A 16,956-nucleotide genomic window follows, 5' to 3' on the forward strand; every position below is an offset into this window, starting at 1 on the left:
TCAAACGCTATCAGATGGTAATGAGTGTGTGAAAGTACTGCAGGAAAGCATTCCATTTCTTAATGACACCTTTGTGGGCCTCCTCAGCAGACTGTTAGAGGGTGGAATAGAAATAAAGTCGCAGATGCGCCTTGGTCTACAGGCCAGCCCTCCAGGTTACAGTTGGCACACTTTTGCAGAGATGTTTTAGGAACAGTGCACAGTGGTTTCTGTTGTTCTAGCTCCTAAAATGGGTAGACAGAACCTTTCATCTTCTGCCTCTTTTCCTGACCATTTATTCGCTTCAAAGTGATGGCGGCTCTTTTGCATGTTCTCTGCCACCGTATCTCTTCTCTGGAGAGTAAGAAGAAATTACACTTACGGATGCATTCACATGCACTTACAAATGCATTTACCGTTTCATGGTAAACTTTTCCATTTTTATTTCGGTTTGGGAGCATCATTTTCATTTCAGCACACCTCTGTTGAGCCCCTGTGGTTTGCCAGGCACTGCGTTAGGCTCTGGGAACGCAAACATTATCTAAGTGTGGTTCCTGTCTTTAAATAGCTCAGCGTTTTGTAGGGAAGGAAGACATTTAAGCACTTACTTGAAAAATATTGTGGCAGAGGCAGGAATAGAGAAAGGTACTAGGTATAGTAGTGGCACAAGGCAAAGGCAGAAGCCGTTTGTTCTGCTTGGATTGTCCAGGAAGGCTTCTGAGAGGAGGAGGTAGTTGAGCCGGGTATGAACGACTGAACATGAGTTAGTCAAGCCATTAGAATTGGAGAATGACTCATTTTAGGCAGAGAGAAAAGTATGTGCAAAGGCAGGAAGCATGAGGCAAGCATGCTGCTCAGTGAATTGCATGTATTTATATTTAGCTCTAAGGGTAATTATGCTCTTGGTCATGGACTTATTGCCAACTTTATAAAATTTTAGTTTCAATCTGAAATAAGATACAGATTTTGACAATTTAACGGTGATCCTGTCTGTCTTCTCTGTGTTTGACTTAAGCTGCTGAATAAGAGCTTTCTATTCTCCTCCTTCAATGTTGCATTTACCTGGCCAACCAGCCAGGTATTTACACTGTGTCTTTTCATTGTTACGTTGGCACAATCTAAATTTATTTACTCTTCGGTTTCACTGCCAGGTTTCCATTTCAGCCTCAAGTGTTTAGACAACTTTATATAATGACTTTTATGACATTTGCTTTAACACTGTAAGAGCTTTCCATGAAAGCTAATGGTTGGAAAAAAAGTAGCCTGATTGTCACCAAGTGGCCTCCAGATGTGTTTTATTGTGTTGGTATCTCTGTTTTATTTTCATAAAAACTTTTTTTAAGCTTAAAAAAACCTTACCAAGCAGAAATAGCAGACGATAGACTCATAGGAGATCAACTGTTTTCTTCATTTCCTGATTATTTCTTGAACTCCTCTTTTAAAAACTATGATTCAGCTGAAAAAAATCCATAACAATATAATTTAAAGTACTGTACTTTTAAAAGCAAATCATGTATGTTTGTTTTTCAGAGATAAACTCACTTCTTGTGTTGGAAGGTTCCGCTGTGTTTCGGTATGTGGTGATATTAAAATCGTGATTTAATATCTCTTGGAATTGCTGCCATCTAATTGTTCACTGAGCAATCAGTATGTTTTCAGGCAGCCTGGCATGTGATAAATATTTTGTAGCATATGCGGCTGAACATGCCAATTTCAAAGGGCTTTACAAGCCTTAATTAATTTTCACAACAGCCAGATGCACTCCGCTTTGTTATTGGGAAGTCCACAAACAGTGCAGTTCAGAGCCGTGCCTGGATTTGTCTAGCAAAGTGGTTTTCAAACTTCTTTTTGGGTAGCTGAACACTTCTCAAACCCAAGATTATCTGGAACCCCAGCCTGTGAAGTAGGACTTTTCCTGTTGAGAGGCACGAAAGGGGTTCATTATAGGGCTGCCAGATTATCCAAATAAATAAACAAACAAGATGCTCAGTCAATTTGAATTTCAGATAAACAATGACTAATTTTTAGTATAAGTGCGTCCCAAATATTCAGTGTTTCTAAAGAAATTATTGGTGATCTGTCTGAAATTTAAATTTAACTGAGCATCCTGTATCTTACCTGGCAACTCAAAGCTCTTGGCTGTAGCCCCATCTTCTCAGTGCCTGTCCTCCCCAGGTGGGGGTCCTGGTCCCTTGAACACAGTTGGAAAAACACAGATAAAGGAAATCTGTACATATGCTGAGAGAGAATCAGTGATATATTTTTCTTCTCCAAATTTAGAGAATATTATCACTTCTGTGGCTGTGGTAGAGAATCTCCGCGATCATGCATCATTACCTCAGGTGATAATTTTAAAGAATTATTGCCTTTGTTTTGCCTTTCTTATTTCTTAGGATAAAAAACTTTAGTTTCCCAATCTTTGGGAGCAATGTATGTTAAATATCTATTTGTAGACATCAACAATTTGACTCCTATGAGTAAGGAGAACTGAGGCTATAATCAGAATTACAGGTGGCCAAATAGAGTCTAGAAAGAGAAAAATGGATAGGATCTTGTGAGCGTGATTCTAAAGCAGCGCAGGGGAGAGGTGACACACATGGGCGCATGCTTGTCTTTTGATCTAGTTGGCACGTCCATGTCTTAGTGGTCCTGGCTTGAGGACAGTACCCGTTAAAGTAATTTAGTTATTTTGCTCCAATATTTTAAAGCAGCCCTGGGGGGCCGGCCCCGTGGCCGAGAGGTTAAGTTTGCTCGCTCTGCTGCTGCAGCCCAGGGTTTCGCTGGTTTGGATCCTGGGTGCGGACATGGCACCGCTCATCAGGCCACGATGAGGTGGCGTTCCACATGCCGTAACTAGAAGGACTAACAACTAAAAATACACAACTGTGTACCAGGGGGCTTTGGGGAGAAAAAGGAAAAATAAAATCTTAAAAATATATATATAAAAAAATAAATAAAGCTGCCCTGGGATATTACTCTCATTTCTCAAGCCAACTCCTTCGTGGAGTATTCATATTTATTCGGCCATTATATTTCTCAACGTAATTGAGTACAATCTGATTAGTGATCAGAAGCCACTAAGTTTGTTTAGGGTGAAACAATGCTCCAGTGCCCAAGTGTCTCCCTGGATTAACTGAGGAAAAAATCTTTATTTGAACCTACTGGAAACTGAGGACCCCTCCAGGATATATGGAAACCCAGGTGTTTGGGGTTTGATGCCCTGCATGGGTGGCCTGCTAGTTCCATATAAGCTTTTTGTATTTGCAAAATGTTAATAGTGGTTTATTTCTTGGTAGTTAGATTAGAAATGGGTATGATTTTATCCTTTGTTCCTTTTTCAATTTTTCCAAAATTTGTGCTATAAGTGTTGCTTTTAAAATAAGAAAAGCAAATATTAGTATACAATTTTAAACATTTCTTAAAAAAAAAGCCCGTAAACAACGTTTCTCTGAATCTTCCAAAGTATAGAAGAAGATCATCTGGTTTATAGAGAATACTTTTTTTTATTTGCAAATGTTTATATATCTTTGAAGGTTAATTGTAATGTGAAATCTTCCCAAGTTGTTTACACTTAAAATGTATCTGTCATTCATTCGATCATTCAAGAAACATATACATATATGTACACCTAGACATCACAAGAAATGGTGTGGTGGATGGAAAGAAAAGGAATGAGAGATCCAAAGGTACCACCCATGATCTCCATCCTTCAGGGCTTCACTGTGGGTGAGGCCCGGCTGGGAACACACTCATACAGGTCCACTTGAAGTGGGGATGAATGGTGATTGGCTTCAGTGAGCAAATGAGCCTTTGGATGCTCAGTGAGGGTAAGTGACTTTCGAGGCTGTGTGTCACCATTGGTACACGGAGACCCAGGTCACCCAAGTGCTTGTTAGGGGTTCATGCTCTTGTAGCATAAACACAGGTGCAAACTCCCATCCCGGGAGCTGGGTCTGAAAAGCCCTCAGAATCCCTGCTTGTTTCCAAACACAAGGCCTGGGACCCGGAAGTTGCTCTGCTTCTCCCCACCGGCTTTGGATACAGGCTGGATTTGTGCTGGATGGTTCGCCTCCGCTAGGCTGGTTTCAGGGACTTTGTGTTTAATCAACTATTTAATATAACCTACAGGGACATTTTATTTTTTCTATTAGCTTCTTTTTTAATTATCTTGGAGCAAGAAATAGCCTGTAATTTTATTCTTAGAATGCCCCTTCATAAAAACCCTTTTATTGGTCTTTTTGACTCTGAAACTCATACCATATCTACAATATGGAGAAGCCCAAAATATTTATACTTTTCCTTTTATAATATTAACATGAGAAAAATTATCTATTAATTATGTTTACTTCCTTTCACAGTTCAAATAAGCTACATTTTACTCCACGTTTCTCAGTGGCCTGATAAAGGTGGAATTTGTCAGACGATTTGAGTGAATTTGCATGATAAAGGCTAGGAAATTAAAGGCATTGTATTTGCTAAAACAACCTTTGCGGTCAAGGTTAAATTCGCACAAACTATCACATATTAAATTAAACTGCATTATTGTTGACATTAATATGTAAGTATTTGTGAAAATAATCTCCCAAATATACAAAATATTTGCTTTAAAATAAAGCTAAATATTTTCTTCATTAACTATTAACTGTAAATGTTAATGTTTATATAATTTTCAAGAACTTAGTGAATATGGCATTTTTTTTCTTGTTAAGATGCATATTTGGATTTGGAAATCCACTGAAATAAATATGAAAGAACTTTCTTAAACTTTCATTTATCTTAGGAATAAACTAGGTCTTTTCTACAAAGAGAAATATGAGTGCCATTCGGAATTGCCTAATCATAATTCTGTGAGCTGTTGAAATCAAATAAATGTCTTGGCCAGTTGAGCTGCCAGATGGAATTTTATCTAAAACCAGTATAAGCTTCTTTCATACTTTAGGACTCCTGTGAATGTTATCACACAATCACTTCATACCCCATTTGGAAGATAGCCATGTAAGCATGGAATATGACAATTGTTTAACAGTGCATAGTAAAACCTAAATAATTTATGACTCATGGAGGGAACCATATCCAATTGAAACTTCCAGGGTAATGGAGGTAGGTGGACAGAACCACCCAGGTGTCTTGGAACTGTTCCAGTTCTAATTGGCTAATGAGCTCATAAGACTGAGGCCTCCTTTGCTAGTTTACTTGTCCATTAGCCCAGTGCCACCTAACGTCATGCTGGGACATTGATTTCACATTGATTCACAAAGGAATGCTTTGGGTCACACCATGACTAGCTCGTCTATAGCAGGTGTCTCTGTGGGACTCTGATTTCAGAATCTGCGCTGTTCAGCTGATGTCATAATCTTTCAGCTGTACCAGCCAGAGCAGAATTTCCAATGCCACCGTGCTCGTCTTAAACTGAATCTTAGTGGACCAGTGTGTTTCCATTATCGATCCATCTGTTCCAGGGATTACCTCACCACAAAGGAGTTAATATGTCTCATTTGGAGGGTCATGTTTAATTGTGTAGGTCAGCGAAGAATGATAAATGACTGCTTTTTACTTTACATCAAGTCTGTGCCTCCCTTTTGCTCTAAGACTGCTGAACAGTACAATCAGGTTCCATAATTGGCACAGCTGGTACCATAAGGATGACATGCAAGCTGAAAAAGGTTACTGCTATCGAAAACCTGAGTTAACCAGTCCGGAAAGTTAAATATATAGAATGTCCCTAAACTGATGCTCACAGGAAGCCTCCTGCATCCCACAGGAGCAGAGGAGGCACAGATGGCAGTCTTAAGCAAACTTGAAATGACCTTTCCTCTTAAAACAAATGCGTTACCTGAAAGCTGTTTAAATCCTGGTCCAAATGAACCTGGATTTAAACACTCCTTTATAAAAGCTGCAAATCTAAGGGCATTAGGAAGTTTAATGTCACATTATAGAATTTTGTTTTTGAAATTAAAAACAATTCCAGGTATCCTTTCAAGGCCCATTGCTGAACTGATTTATTGACTTAGTTCTTTTAATGCCCCTTTTAACTTTACATTTTAAAATGCTGTCAGAGAGCTTTGTTAGACTTTCAAAGCTAGAAAAAGTCATGGTATGTTCATAAGGTGGAAAATTAGGCAGCTGTTAAAAATAAAGATACAGAGGTAAGTTGTACAAGAAGCTGTACAGGATATATTTAAATGGAAAAAGCAGATTATAAAATAGCAGAGTGTGTCCCTCTTTGGGGGAGAAAAATATGTACTCATCTGTATTAGCGTTTGTATATGTGTATTGGTCTCTGGGAGATAAAGGATGGATTTTTTTCTTTCTGCTTATTATTTTTCTACCAAAAACTGTATTTTTTTCTGCCATACAATAGAGTTTTTAAAGTGCACACAAGAGAGTAAAATTGCCTTCCTGATCTAAGATGAGCTTCTTGAAAATACTACTTACTGTCATTTCATTTTTCCTATCAAGCATATTTGTCACCCTACCTTGTGAGCTTTTTAATGTTGTACATTAGTATTTACCTGTGGGATTTTTGTCATTTAAAATAATGCAAAAAGTGTACCTCATGTTCCAAACTGTTGTGAAAATGATACTATACGTATTAGCAAATTCCTTATAGATCTCAAGGACGATTTGTATGTTTAATTTATTTTCTTTAGTTTATCTCCAGGTGGGTGCTTCTTGGACCAGATTCCATCCGCAATGAACATTTATTAAACACCAAAGATGTACAAATCACATATTATCAGAAATTATAAATGTTGGGGAGTAAGGTTGGAGATGAAGGTTTGCAAGGGTTATAATGAGTTTCTCTTCAGAGTGTGTGTGTGTGTGTTTAAAGAGGAATGTCTATCCCACCTAAAGATAATAACCCTTATACTTATTACCGTCTGTCTTGGACCTTAATGTCCAAGACATAATTTGGGAATTAATGTTCCAATAGAAGGTGGAGAAAAGTGTGATAAAAGAATAATAATTGAAATATTTTTTTTAATTAACAATGAAAATACACAAAAAGTTTATTTCCATTTGGGAAATACCCTAGAAACATTTGGCAAGACTGAAGATTTCTATACCAGACTGTACCCCAATAAGTTTTATAGGAAAGCTCGCAAAGTACAGTTCCATTCGGAAAGGGTTGGTGTAGACTTTGGAGGGCCATTAGAGGTTATTAAAGAATCTGTTCTGCCCTTAACAGAATGCCTGGCACAGAATATGTATTCACTACATACGTTTTCATCAATTCATTGGGTCCATCAGGAGCATTCTTAGTACACAACGGATCCCTTGGATTGACCATCTCTATATACTAAACATAAAGACTTTAGAGAAGAGTTTCGGCAAGGTCTAAATCTACTGGACATTTCGTTAAGGCATGTCGATCCCCCACAAGGCCAGTTAATTCCACTGCAAATAATTATTAAAAATAGTAATAATAACCTCTTTGCCCTTCCTGTACAGAAATTGGAATAGTAAGGAGATTGGCCAACCTTTGGCAAAGATGGCATGCAAACTCATCCAATTCATTCAGCCTCAGACCTGTTAGAGTACTGGCCACATTATAATTTGTCTCTTTGCATTTTCTCTTCTGCACGCTGAACTTGGAGGTCCTTAAGGAAAACAATTGTCTGTTACTTGTGTTTCTGTTTTTAGACTCAAGCATATAATAGGGGTTCAAAAATTTTTGACTTTATGAGTAAATAAAAGTTTCTCAAGTGAAAACCCAAGTTTGGGACACCACATCCTGATGACTGTGTCAACCCCTGTGAGAGTCACTGTCCACTTCTTTATCTCTGATGCCTGGCTGAAAATAGTGCAAAATGTTTGATGAATGGAGAGAGAGAGAGAGAGAAAGAGACAGAGACAGAGAGGGAAGTTCTTCAGTGTTATTAAAACTTCAGAGTTGAGGAATGCTTTTACACGCATTCTCATTTAATCCCTTTAACAAACTGTGCGTGGATTTTCTCATTTTATGACGAAGCAGCAGGTTCCACATGGTTGAGAGAATCACTGTGGGTCGACCAGCGACTAAATGGTGACACCAGACTAGGATCCAGGTCCCCTTCTCTGCCATCTGTGTCTCTCCTTCTAGGTTAGTAGTTTCAGAAACCGCCTAGTTGACCAAACTAGAAACCTGGAAGTTACTCTCCACGCCTCGTCTCTTTTTCACATCGGTTCAACTGCAAGTTCCAGCTCATTTACCTCCTGGGCACTTGTGAGACCAGCCTTGCTCTTCTCTCCAAGGCTCTGTCTCTATCTTAGTTCACTCATCCACCATCCAGGCTTCTGGCCTCCAGTCTCGCCCCTTCACGCTGCAGCGTGATCTGTCTACAATGAAAATCTCACTGTGCACTTGCCCTCTGAGTCCTCCGCGGCCCAGCTCTCCGACCCCGTCACCATCTCCCTCCGGTCTCTCCCTTGCCTTGAACCTCTTGCAGCACAGGCTGGAGTCGAGTGCCCCCACATCTTGCTCCAGTTGTCTCCTTCCAGGGTAGAGCCACAGTTTTCTGCCCCCTCCTCCCGTCCCCAGTCCCTTGTTCTGGCCCATTTTGGGTGAATATAGTAGTCACAGAATGAGACTGCAAAGCCTGAGACTTGGAACACAGCTCCCCAGAGGGTAGCTGTCATTCTTCATCCGTTCCTTCAGCCCAGTCCTCCTCCAGCACCCTCCCCTCCCCAGCCTCTGGGATCCTAAGGTCAGCGCTGGTTTAAAAAGAAAAAAAAAAAAAAAAGGAAGCTAGGGAAACTGGATATGGGTGAAAAGCAATTAGCAAAAAAAGCTGGTGTAAACAAATACACACAACAAATGGACAAAACCCAGGCCGGGCCAGGCTCCACCACTGAGGAGGATTTGCTGCTTTGGTTGTTGGCGGCGTGAACCCATTAAAAAGGCTCTTTGTTTACCTCTTCCCCGTCCCTGTGGCCACTCAGGATCCCACCGTGTATTCCATGCTGCTTTCTTTCATGGCAGTTCAGCCTAGCGCTGATGGCCTTTGAAAAAGCACCACTTTGGGATGGGCCGAGGAGGTTGAGGGGGCACAGTTGCTTCCCATGTGCCTCCTCTACCCGCCCTTTCCCCGAACACACTGCCATCTAGAGAGAAGTACTTCCTGAAGTCTCTTGGTTCCTAAGGTGACCCTGGGCCTTTCTTTCTACCCGCTGCTCTCCCATGTCTCTCCAACTTGCCTGGCTGATGAAAGTTTAGAACACCCTGTTTTAAAGCTCTTAGGGCCGGTGGCCGTCCTCAGGTATCACCCACCATGTTGCTGTGCTGGCCGAATGTTCTCTCAGCACAGAGGGAGCTGCTGTACCCAGAAGTGTGGTCATAGCCATTGGCAGCTCAGATTTCAGCAAATCTGGGAAGTCCAATTAAGATATTAATATTGGTATTTGTCCTTGACTGTACTGACTCAGATAGTTACCAATCATATTTTTAAATATGTGGATATCTGTATTAATGCTTTTTGGGGTTTTTTTGTGTACTTTCAGTTGACTAGTGCTAGTGTTCTTGCCCCAAATAAAATGTATTTAAATAAATGTAAGTTAAATCAAGTTAATCCCTTTTGCAATAATTGAGTTATTGTTCTTTGTTACCAGTGATACTGAGCCCTACATCTGGATATGTTACAGTAAATGTGTCCTTTTGCTTTTGTTTACATTCCACTAGGACTTTGGAATCCAAATTATTCTGAAATTGACAAAAAAAATTAAATCCTCTTACAACTAACCCTTCCAAGAATATTTCTTTGAATACTTCCAATTTTGAGAAACGTTGGTATTCCTAGATTTTAAAATATGAAAGATTTCAATCGTGTTTTGGAAAGGGACATTTTTCATAGTGGGAGAAGGGTGACAGGATGAGTCCAGTTTTCTTAATGTTATTTCACATTAGAAATTGCTCTATATTGAGAGTCACTGTACATCCTGACTTATGCCCATTGTCCAAGCATAATTATTCACTGCACTCTAACAGTGTCCTGGTTTGCATGATAAATTGTGTGTTGTCCCTATCTATATTCTGTTTAGTTATCAAACAACTGATGGAAGGTTTTGGGGTTTTTTTGTTTGTAATTAGGCCTTGCAAAGAAATACAAAAAAACACATTCGATTTTTTTAAACTGTAATATTTATGTAGTTTGAGAAAAAAGCAATCAGTATTCTTACTCATCCTGCTTGAACTTGGCTTGTCACAGACAAGTTTCTATTTTGGCAGTAACTTAGCTCTTTATCCTCCAGAGCCGTGAAATTGTCCCGATTGCAATTTAAAATTTTTAATTAAATCTGCTAAAATTTGAATGCAAGCTATGTCTTTGGTGATCCAGTGTTTCTAGGCAGTAATCTCCATCAACTGTCTTAGCAGTAAAGTTTCTCCCACCCTTGTGTAATTTATATAATTCTTTCTCTTTTCCTTCTGTGATTTAGGATATTGAAGCTATTCTTCATATAAGGAGAACGTTCACATCTCTTCACGTTATGAAGTTGATAGTTAAATTTTATCTTTGTGCATCTGCCTGTAGGTCTTTGTCTTGCTTTGGTGCTTTCTTGTCTATTTGTTATTGACAGCTTATATCTTTGGTTTTTCTTATTTACTTATTTCTTATTTATTTATTTCTTATTTATTCGTTTATTCATTTCTCATTTCTTTCATTGTTAGTTCTAAGTTTTTCATTTCTTATTTTTCTATATCTTCCAGAGGTGCCTTATTTCAGAACTCACTGTTGTTAGTTCTTTATCAGCTAATTTCAAGTACATTAGCAGCTTTTCTTAACTTCCTTTAGCTCTAATATGTAAATTATATACTTTGAGTCTGCCTTTTTAAAAATGTTATCAATATCTTTTACATTCTCAAATTGAATTTGGCTGTCTTTTGCACGATCTCTAATGAGGTTCCCTCCCCCTCCTAATCTTTCCCTTTGTAATATTACCATGTTAGCATATATACTTTAATTTTCTAATACAATAAATGAGATAAGATATCTTTGCCTTTTGATTGATTTGAAAATGGGTGAGACATCACATTTTCACCTATTTGTCTTGGAGCAGACATAAGATGATAGTTCAGTGACTGTGACAAATTCCCAGAGTGATTTTAAATTAGCAAAATATCTTGGCCACTCTTAGAGATGACTTTTCATAGTTACTGTACATAAGCGTTGAGTCACTATCATTAAAAACAGACATATAAAATGGAAAATATAAATTTCATTTTACACTCTGATAAAGTCCCTAGTGAGGATTTGTAACATATGTATTAGCTTAAAATTGAAAACTATTTGGGGCTTCTAAAAATATGACCTTTAAATTTAAACCAAATTAGTTCATTAACTCTTGGACAGAATAGAGTTAACTTTCTACTGTAAATAATGCATTTGAAAGCACATGTCCACAGAAAATAGATGCCATAAGTAAGCTGTTCTATGACTGAATGTCACAAAATCTGCAAGTCCAATGGTATAAAAAAAAAGTCGTATTCAGGAGGAGAACTTGGGTGGAGTAACAGGAAAGTTTAGTAGAAGAAAGGAGGTCAGAGAAATGACTGGGAGCGGTTAAAAGGGCTTTCTTACCAAAAAATGTCTTTGTCTGCTTGCGACTTTTCTATTGTGTTATTATTTTTTTTAATGGATCTTTCTCTCACAAACACACACAAAAGGAAAGCAGAATGAAGGTTGTTACTAAATATGTAGTCCCATTGTTGGCTCAGTGTCCACCATCTTGCTATAGCAGATGACAGTTTATTATTAAGGGTTGGCATTTGAAGGATGTTGGTTTGATAAAGTATAACCCCTAAGCCACTTCCCTAACATGATCTTTCTAATATCTTCAAAAAGTTTCTGAGGCTTATCTCGTTCTAATCTTGTCTGGCAGTGTGACAAATGCCTCGGGGAAGAGGGAAGGATATAACCTGTCTTCAGAGATTTATAGCCTTTCAAGCATCACAAATCCTGTAAGACATTTCTGTTCTTTTGGAGGATAGGATGCTATTAATATTTTTCATATTATTAACACGAGTTAGCCATATTATTACCAGTTATCAGAACTGAGGATGGTACCTGCGTCTTTTGCATGGAGATGGCACTTTTGACCTGCCAAGATTAAGGGATATTTTTTCCAGAATCAGATGCACATCAGTTCTTGCCTAACCTTCCTTGTGAATGGTGGTGGCTGTATGTGAGATATCTGTCCAGGGTTGGGGATACTGGTTCAGCCATGGCAAAGCTCAGACATAACTAAATAAGGGTCTAGTCCAGAATAAAATATAAAAATAGTAAATGCTTGCCTTCAGTGCAAAATTGGATCACATATTCTCTCTCTCACTCTGTCTCTGACGTTATTTCCACACTATCCAACAAATAGCCCCAGACAATAGAAATGCTATAAATAAGTTTGAATACCGAGTCCAAAGACTAAGACTGTCTAAATGTTGAAAGATTTCCCATTTTATCTGTGGTATCTAAAAATGTAATTCTCCACCTTAAGTTTGAAGAACTTGTTCCTGTTTATTTCTTTTCCAGTGTAGACAGAACTATTGGTTAGCAGATTAGTTTGGGGAAGTAATGTTTAGGGAACGTGGATAAAATTGTCTTACTTGCCTGCGGTTTGTGTATTGTATTAAACTCTTGAGCACAGGCTCCAACTTCGCACCTGGAATGTAGCTTCCCCTGCCGTGGGAACTTGATAGGGACGTGTGTAATTATGATCAGTCAGATCAGGGAGAATCAGTGCTGGAGCCGAGGACAGGTCCATTGCCAGTATCTCAGGAAAGAGAGACTAGGATATTTCCCTTCACGTGGAAAGGCGTCTTAAGTAGGTTTTTTTCGGGTACATTTTAATCAGGAACAGGCATTTAAGCATCTTGACATTAAATAACTCTTCTGAATATAAGATCTCTGACAGCTCAAGTGGATTATATAGGTTAATGTTATTTTCTAAAAGCCACCGGGACACAGTTTGAAATGAGGTATGATGGCAATGACAAGAGAGAAAAAGTGAGTTCTTTGTAGGAGTTCTGATGCATGTCTAGCACTTCACAGAGGCCTGAACTCGTTGTCACTTTGATTTTCTTTTTGGAAGTAGAAATGCTTGTTTTTCAAACTCCTTACTGCTCCCAGTTTATTAATTTTCTACTGAAATTTACCCTTGACACTGCAGTCTAAAAGCTGGGACATCTCACAAATGGAAAATATACACAATCGTGCAATTCAGTACACTTGGTTAAATGTCAGATTTTAAAAAAATTTCCTGCCTGTTTGTTAGCTATTTAACTAAAAAAATGAACTAATATAAGTACACTTCCAACGGTGTCTTCTGCCTTCTCAGTATTGCTTCTCTTGGCTGCGGTTCATACCATATCAACCATCTCTATCAGCTCTGGCTCCTCTATGGGAAAATGAAGTTCTTTAAAAGAAAATAAGGTCATAAAAGCCAAGAAATAGCACTTTATTACTTTCTATAAGAAGACTTTTAAAACAGAGTGTTTCTTTGTAGCTTAGTGGCCCAAAGGCAACAGCAGTGCTTGTCTCCTCGAGCTTGTGGTCCAGCGCCCACTCCTGGCTGGCATCTGCTGGCCCAGGGTAAAGCCAGCGGGGACCCAGACAAGCAGCGTCCTGTTAGAGACCCTCAGTGCATTTTCCACAACAGCTTCGGAATTTTCCTAAGGCAATTTCACATCTGGAATTTTAAAGAAAGCTTGCCCTTCAATAAAATGGTAGTAAATCTTAGGAAACATTGTGGGTTTTTTTGTTTTAATTAACCTGGCATTTCTCTACTAAACCATTAACAAATTATTGGTTGTTCCCTCCCTTTTACACCCTTAATGGTAATAATGGACAAAGAGAAGAATTATGAAATGCTCTTTTGTGTGTTACTTTTGAATTAAGGTGGCATAAATATTTCACGGAATATCTGGTACAGTTTTTACATGAGAATATGTATGCATGAATCTAAGGTATAAATATTACATTTTATTCATGTGAAGTAGCCTTATTATGAAGATGTGGAGTTTGTATCATGAGACAGTATGGAAACACATTTCTAATGGGTGGCTTGTGTGTGACATGCCTTTATCCCGGCTTTAGTGACACTGTCTTGCTTGGAATCCCGATTTGGAGGCTGTCATCACTACAATATGCCAATTACTAAGCATGTGAAGTATTTCTCTAAAGGCAATTTTAATGACTCTAGCCTGCTATTAGAATAGTCTAATCAAATTGTGAAAGCGACAGTTTCTTATTTTAACATGTCAAAGCTATTCACTTTTTGATTGAAAAAACGGTGATGATTTTGGGATGAGTATCTTTGCATGTGTTTGAGGAGCCTTTTTGCTATAGATAGAAAAACTTTCCATGGTTACATAAAACAATCATGAAACCTAGAATTTTGACTTGCCAGTTCTGTAAAAACAAGATGACTCCCACAGAAACCTCAGAATCGTAATAACTCAAGTGTTCTGTGAATTGTGCATGACAGATAACATAAGGATGGATCCAGCCCTTGCAACTCCTAAAGGAACTTTTAAACAAACATAGGCATGCTTTTGTAGAGAATTGGCAGAAAGGAAGAGAGGATGGTGTGTGAATAGGTGATATAAAATCTAGAATTCTATTATTGATTTGTCCCCCAATTTAAAGGGAAGCATATGGCGGCGGAGGGGAGGGGCGGTAGTTGCAAACTAGAGCTCGTCTCCTTCTCTAGTGTACGGAGGGACTTGAACTATTTGAGCTCACAAGTTATTTAGAATTTGAAATGCATTTCCCAGATGATGTGACCAGTTACAGTTCCCTTGCTTCCTTCATTTGTCCCTTCCTTCATCCATTTCACAGACACTTGCTGAGTTGCTCCTTGGTCCAGACACTGTTCCCAGGCCAGTCCACGAGAAGTTAAAGCAGAATGCAGATGTGTTGAATAAACTTTCTTTATTGAAAAAGAATTCAGCCATTGTCTCGAACCCTCCCCAGGGCTTAGCTCGGTGCAGCTAGAACAAGGTTTCCTGTCGCCGCCGAGCAGCGCCCAGCAGTCACCACTCTGGTGGAAGTTAATGGCCTGTCTTGGTCTGTGTCCTACGCTGAGTTGTAAGCTCTTTGAAGGCAGGGCAGTATCTCCTTCCAGCCTGGGTGCCTGGCACGTTGTAGGTGCTCAGAAATATTTGTGGAGCAGATCTCTGTGTTATCCAATTGAATCCTTCTTTGAAGCCCCTAATGCACTTATGTGTAGTACTAAATTAAGAAGTCGGGATTGACCGTACAGACTTGACTAACTGTGGAACTCACTTGTTGAGTCATTTAACAAAGACTTATTGAGGCCCTACTTTGTGCCAGACCCTGTCTCTGAATAAGGGTCAGGATGCAAGAGCACAGACCTGAAGCCAGACTGTGAGTTTGAATCCTGTCTACAACACTTACTAGCTGAGCCAGGTAGGTCATTTAACCTCTTCTGTAAAGTGGAGGTAATAACAGTCCCTCCCTTAAAAAGTTGTTGTAAGGATTAAACTAATTGCTTTCAATACAGTGCTCAGGCCCTATAGAGGTATCTGTTATTACTGTTGTTGTGCTGTTGTGTTGGTGCTTATTAGAAAGATCAAAGACAAGCGTGTCGTGAGCTGAAGCTGGACAGATAGGACGACCGGGTGTCCCTGTTGGGGGCTTCACCCTCAGCCCTGGGAAGCCACTGAAACCTTGTAAGCTGGGGGAGGGTGGTGATGAAGTCTGTCTGTAGCTTTATGCGTCTGCCAGGGCCAGAGAACCGCGTTCAGTGAATTCAACAAGCAGTTGCTTAAGGCACCCTTGTAAGTGGCCACTTGAACATAATCAATAGGGCTTTATGTCTGAATCACAGAAAAGAATATGGATTGTGTTCAGGAACTGAGTGGGGTGGTAAATATGTTTGCTTACCTTCAAAGTGGAATTAAGAGATACATAATATTACAGACCTACCTTCAGGCTATTTGTAAAGAAAATCAAATTTGGTGATTAAATGCTGAAAAGTGTAATTCTTTTTACTCTCTGGGCCCCTTAGAATAATGGAAGGTTTATATGCCCTGGGAATAAGAGTAAGGTTATTGCTAATTCTGAGTAACCAAGTAGCATATAAAGAAAATGCTGTATAGAAATAACGGTCATTCTAGAAGGGTTTTTGAGGGATGAATTTAAAAAGCTATTCTTTAATAAGTAACCTTTATTTCTCATTGTTAAAATATTTAGAATGTATTATAACTTACAAGTATTCATTTGTTGTATTTTAAAATTGGATTAAACTATAAATAGAATGAGAAAAATGTCGACCCTGAGCTCTTGTGTCATTTGAAACTTCACAAAACATTGGAAATAATTATTTTTGTACTTCTTTAAAAAATTCATTATGTGTATGTAGTACTCAGGTAAATATATATTGTGAAAAATTTTAAATTTTAGAGGCAGAGATAAGTAAACCAAAAAAAAGAAACATTGTTAAACTGATTTGTATACTCCCACGTAAAGATTATTGTTTTCCATACATTTAAACACAATAATACTACTTAAATCCAAAAAAATATTTGGGCTGATTTATTCTGTTTTCCTCTATATTCTAACTTGTGTGGGGTGTTTTTTTGTTTGTTTGGTGAGGAAGATTGGCCCTAAGTTAACATCTGTGCCAGTCTTCCTCTATTTTTTGTACACATGCTGTGTGAGATGCCTCCACAGCATGGCTTGATGAGTGGTGTATAGGTCCATGCCTGGGATCAAAACCTGCGAATCCCGGGCTGCTGAAGCAGAGTGCACCTACTTAGATCACTACACCACCAGGCCGACCCCAGGATTTGTGTATTCTAAAAGAGTTTGAAGGGGCCGGCTCCATAGCCGAGTGGTTAAGTTCGCATGCTCTGCTGTGGTGGCCCAGGGTTCGGATTCTGGGTGCGGACATGGCACCACTCGTCAGGCCACGTTGAGGCGGCGTCCCACATCCCACAACTAGAAGGACGTGCAACTAAGATATACAACTGTGTACGGGGGG

The 16,956-nt window shown here is 39.0% G+C and overlaps 1 protein-coding gene across 3 annotated transcripts in view; it reads left to right on the forward strand.

The window, feature by feature from the left end:
• Nucleotides 1-16,956, forward strand: part of PRICKLE1 (prickle planar cell polarity protein 1) — a 100,997-nt gene that overhangs the window by 12,510 nt on the left and 71,531 nt on the right. The gene's annotated exons all lie outside the window — the stretch shown is intronic.

The sequence above is a fragment of the Equus quagga genome, chromosome 1, assembly GCF_021613505.1.
Source record: "Equus quagga isolate Etosha38 chromosome 1, UCLA_HA_Equagga_1.0, whole genome shotgun sequence".
Lineage (NCBI taxonomy): Eukaryota > Metazoa > Chordata > Mammalia > Perissodactyla > Equidae > Equus > Equus quagga.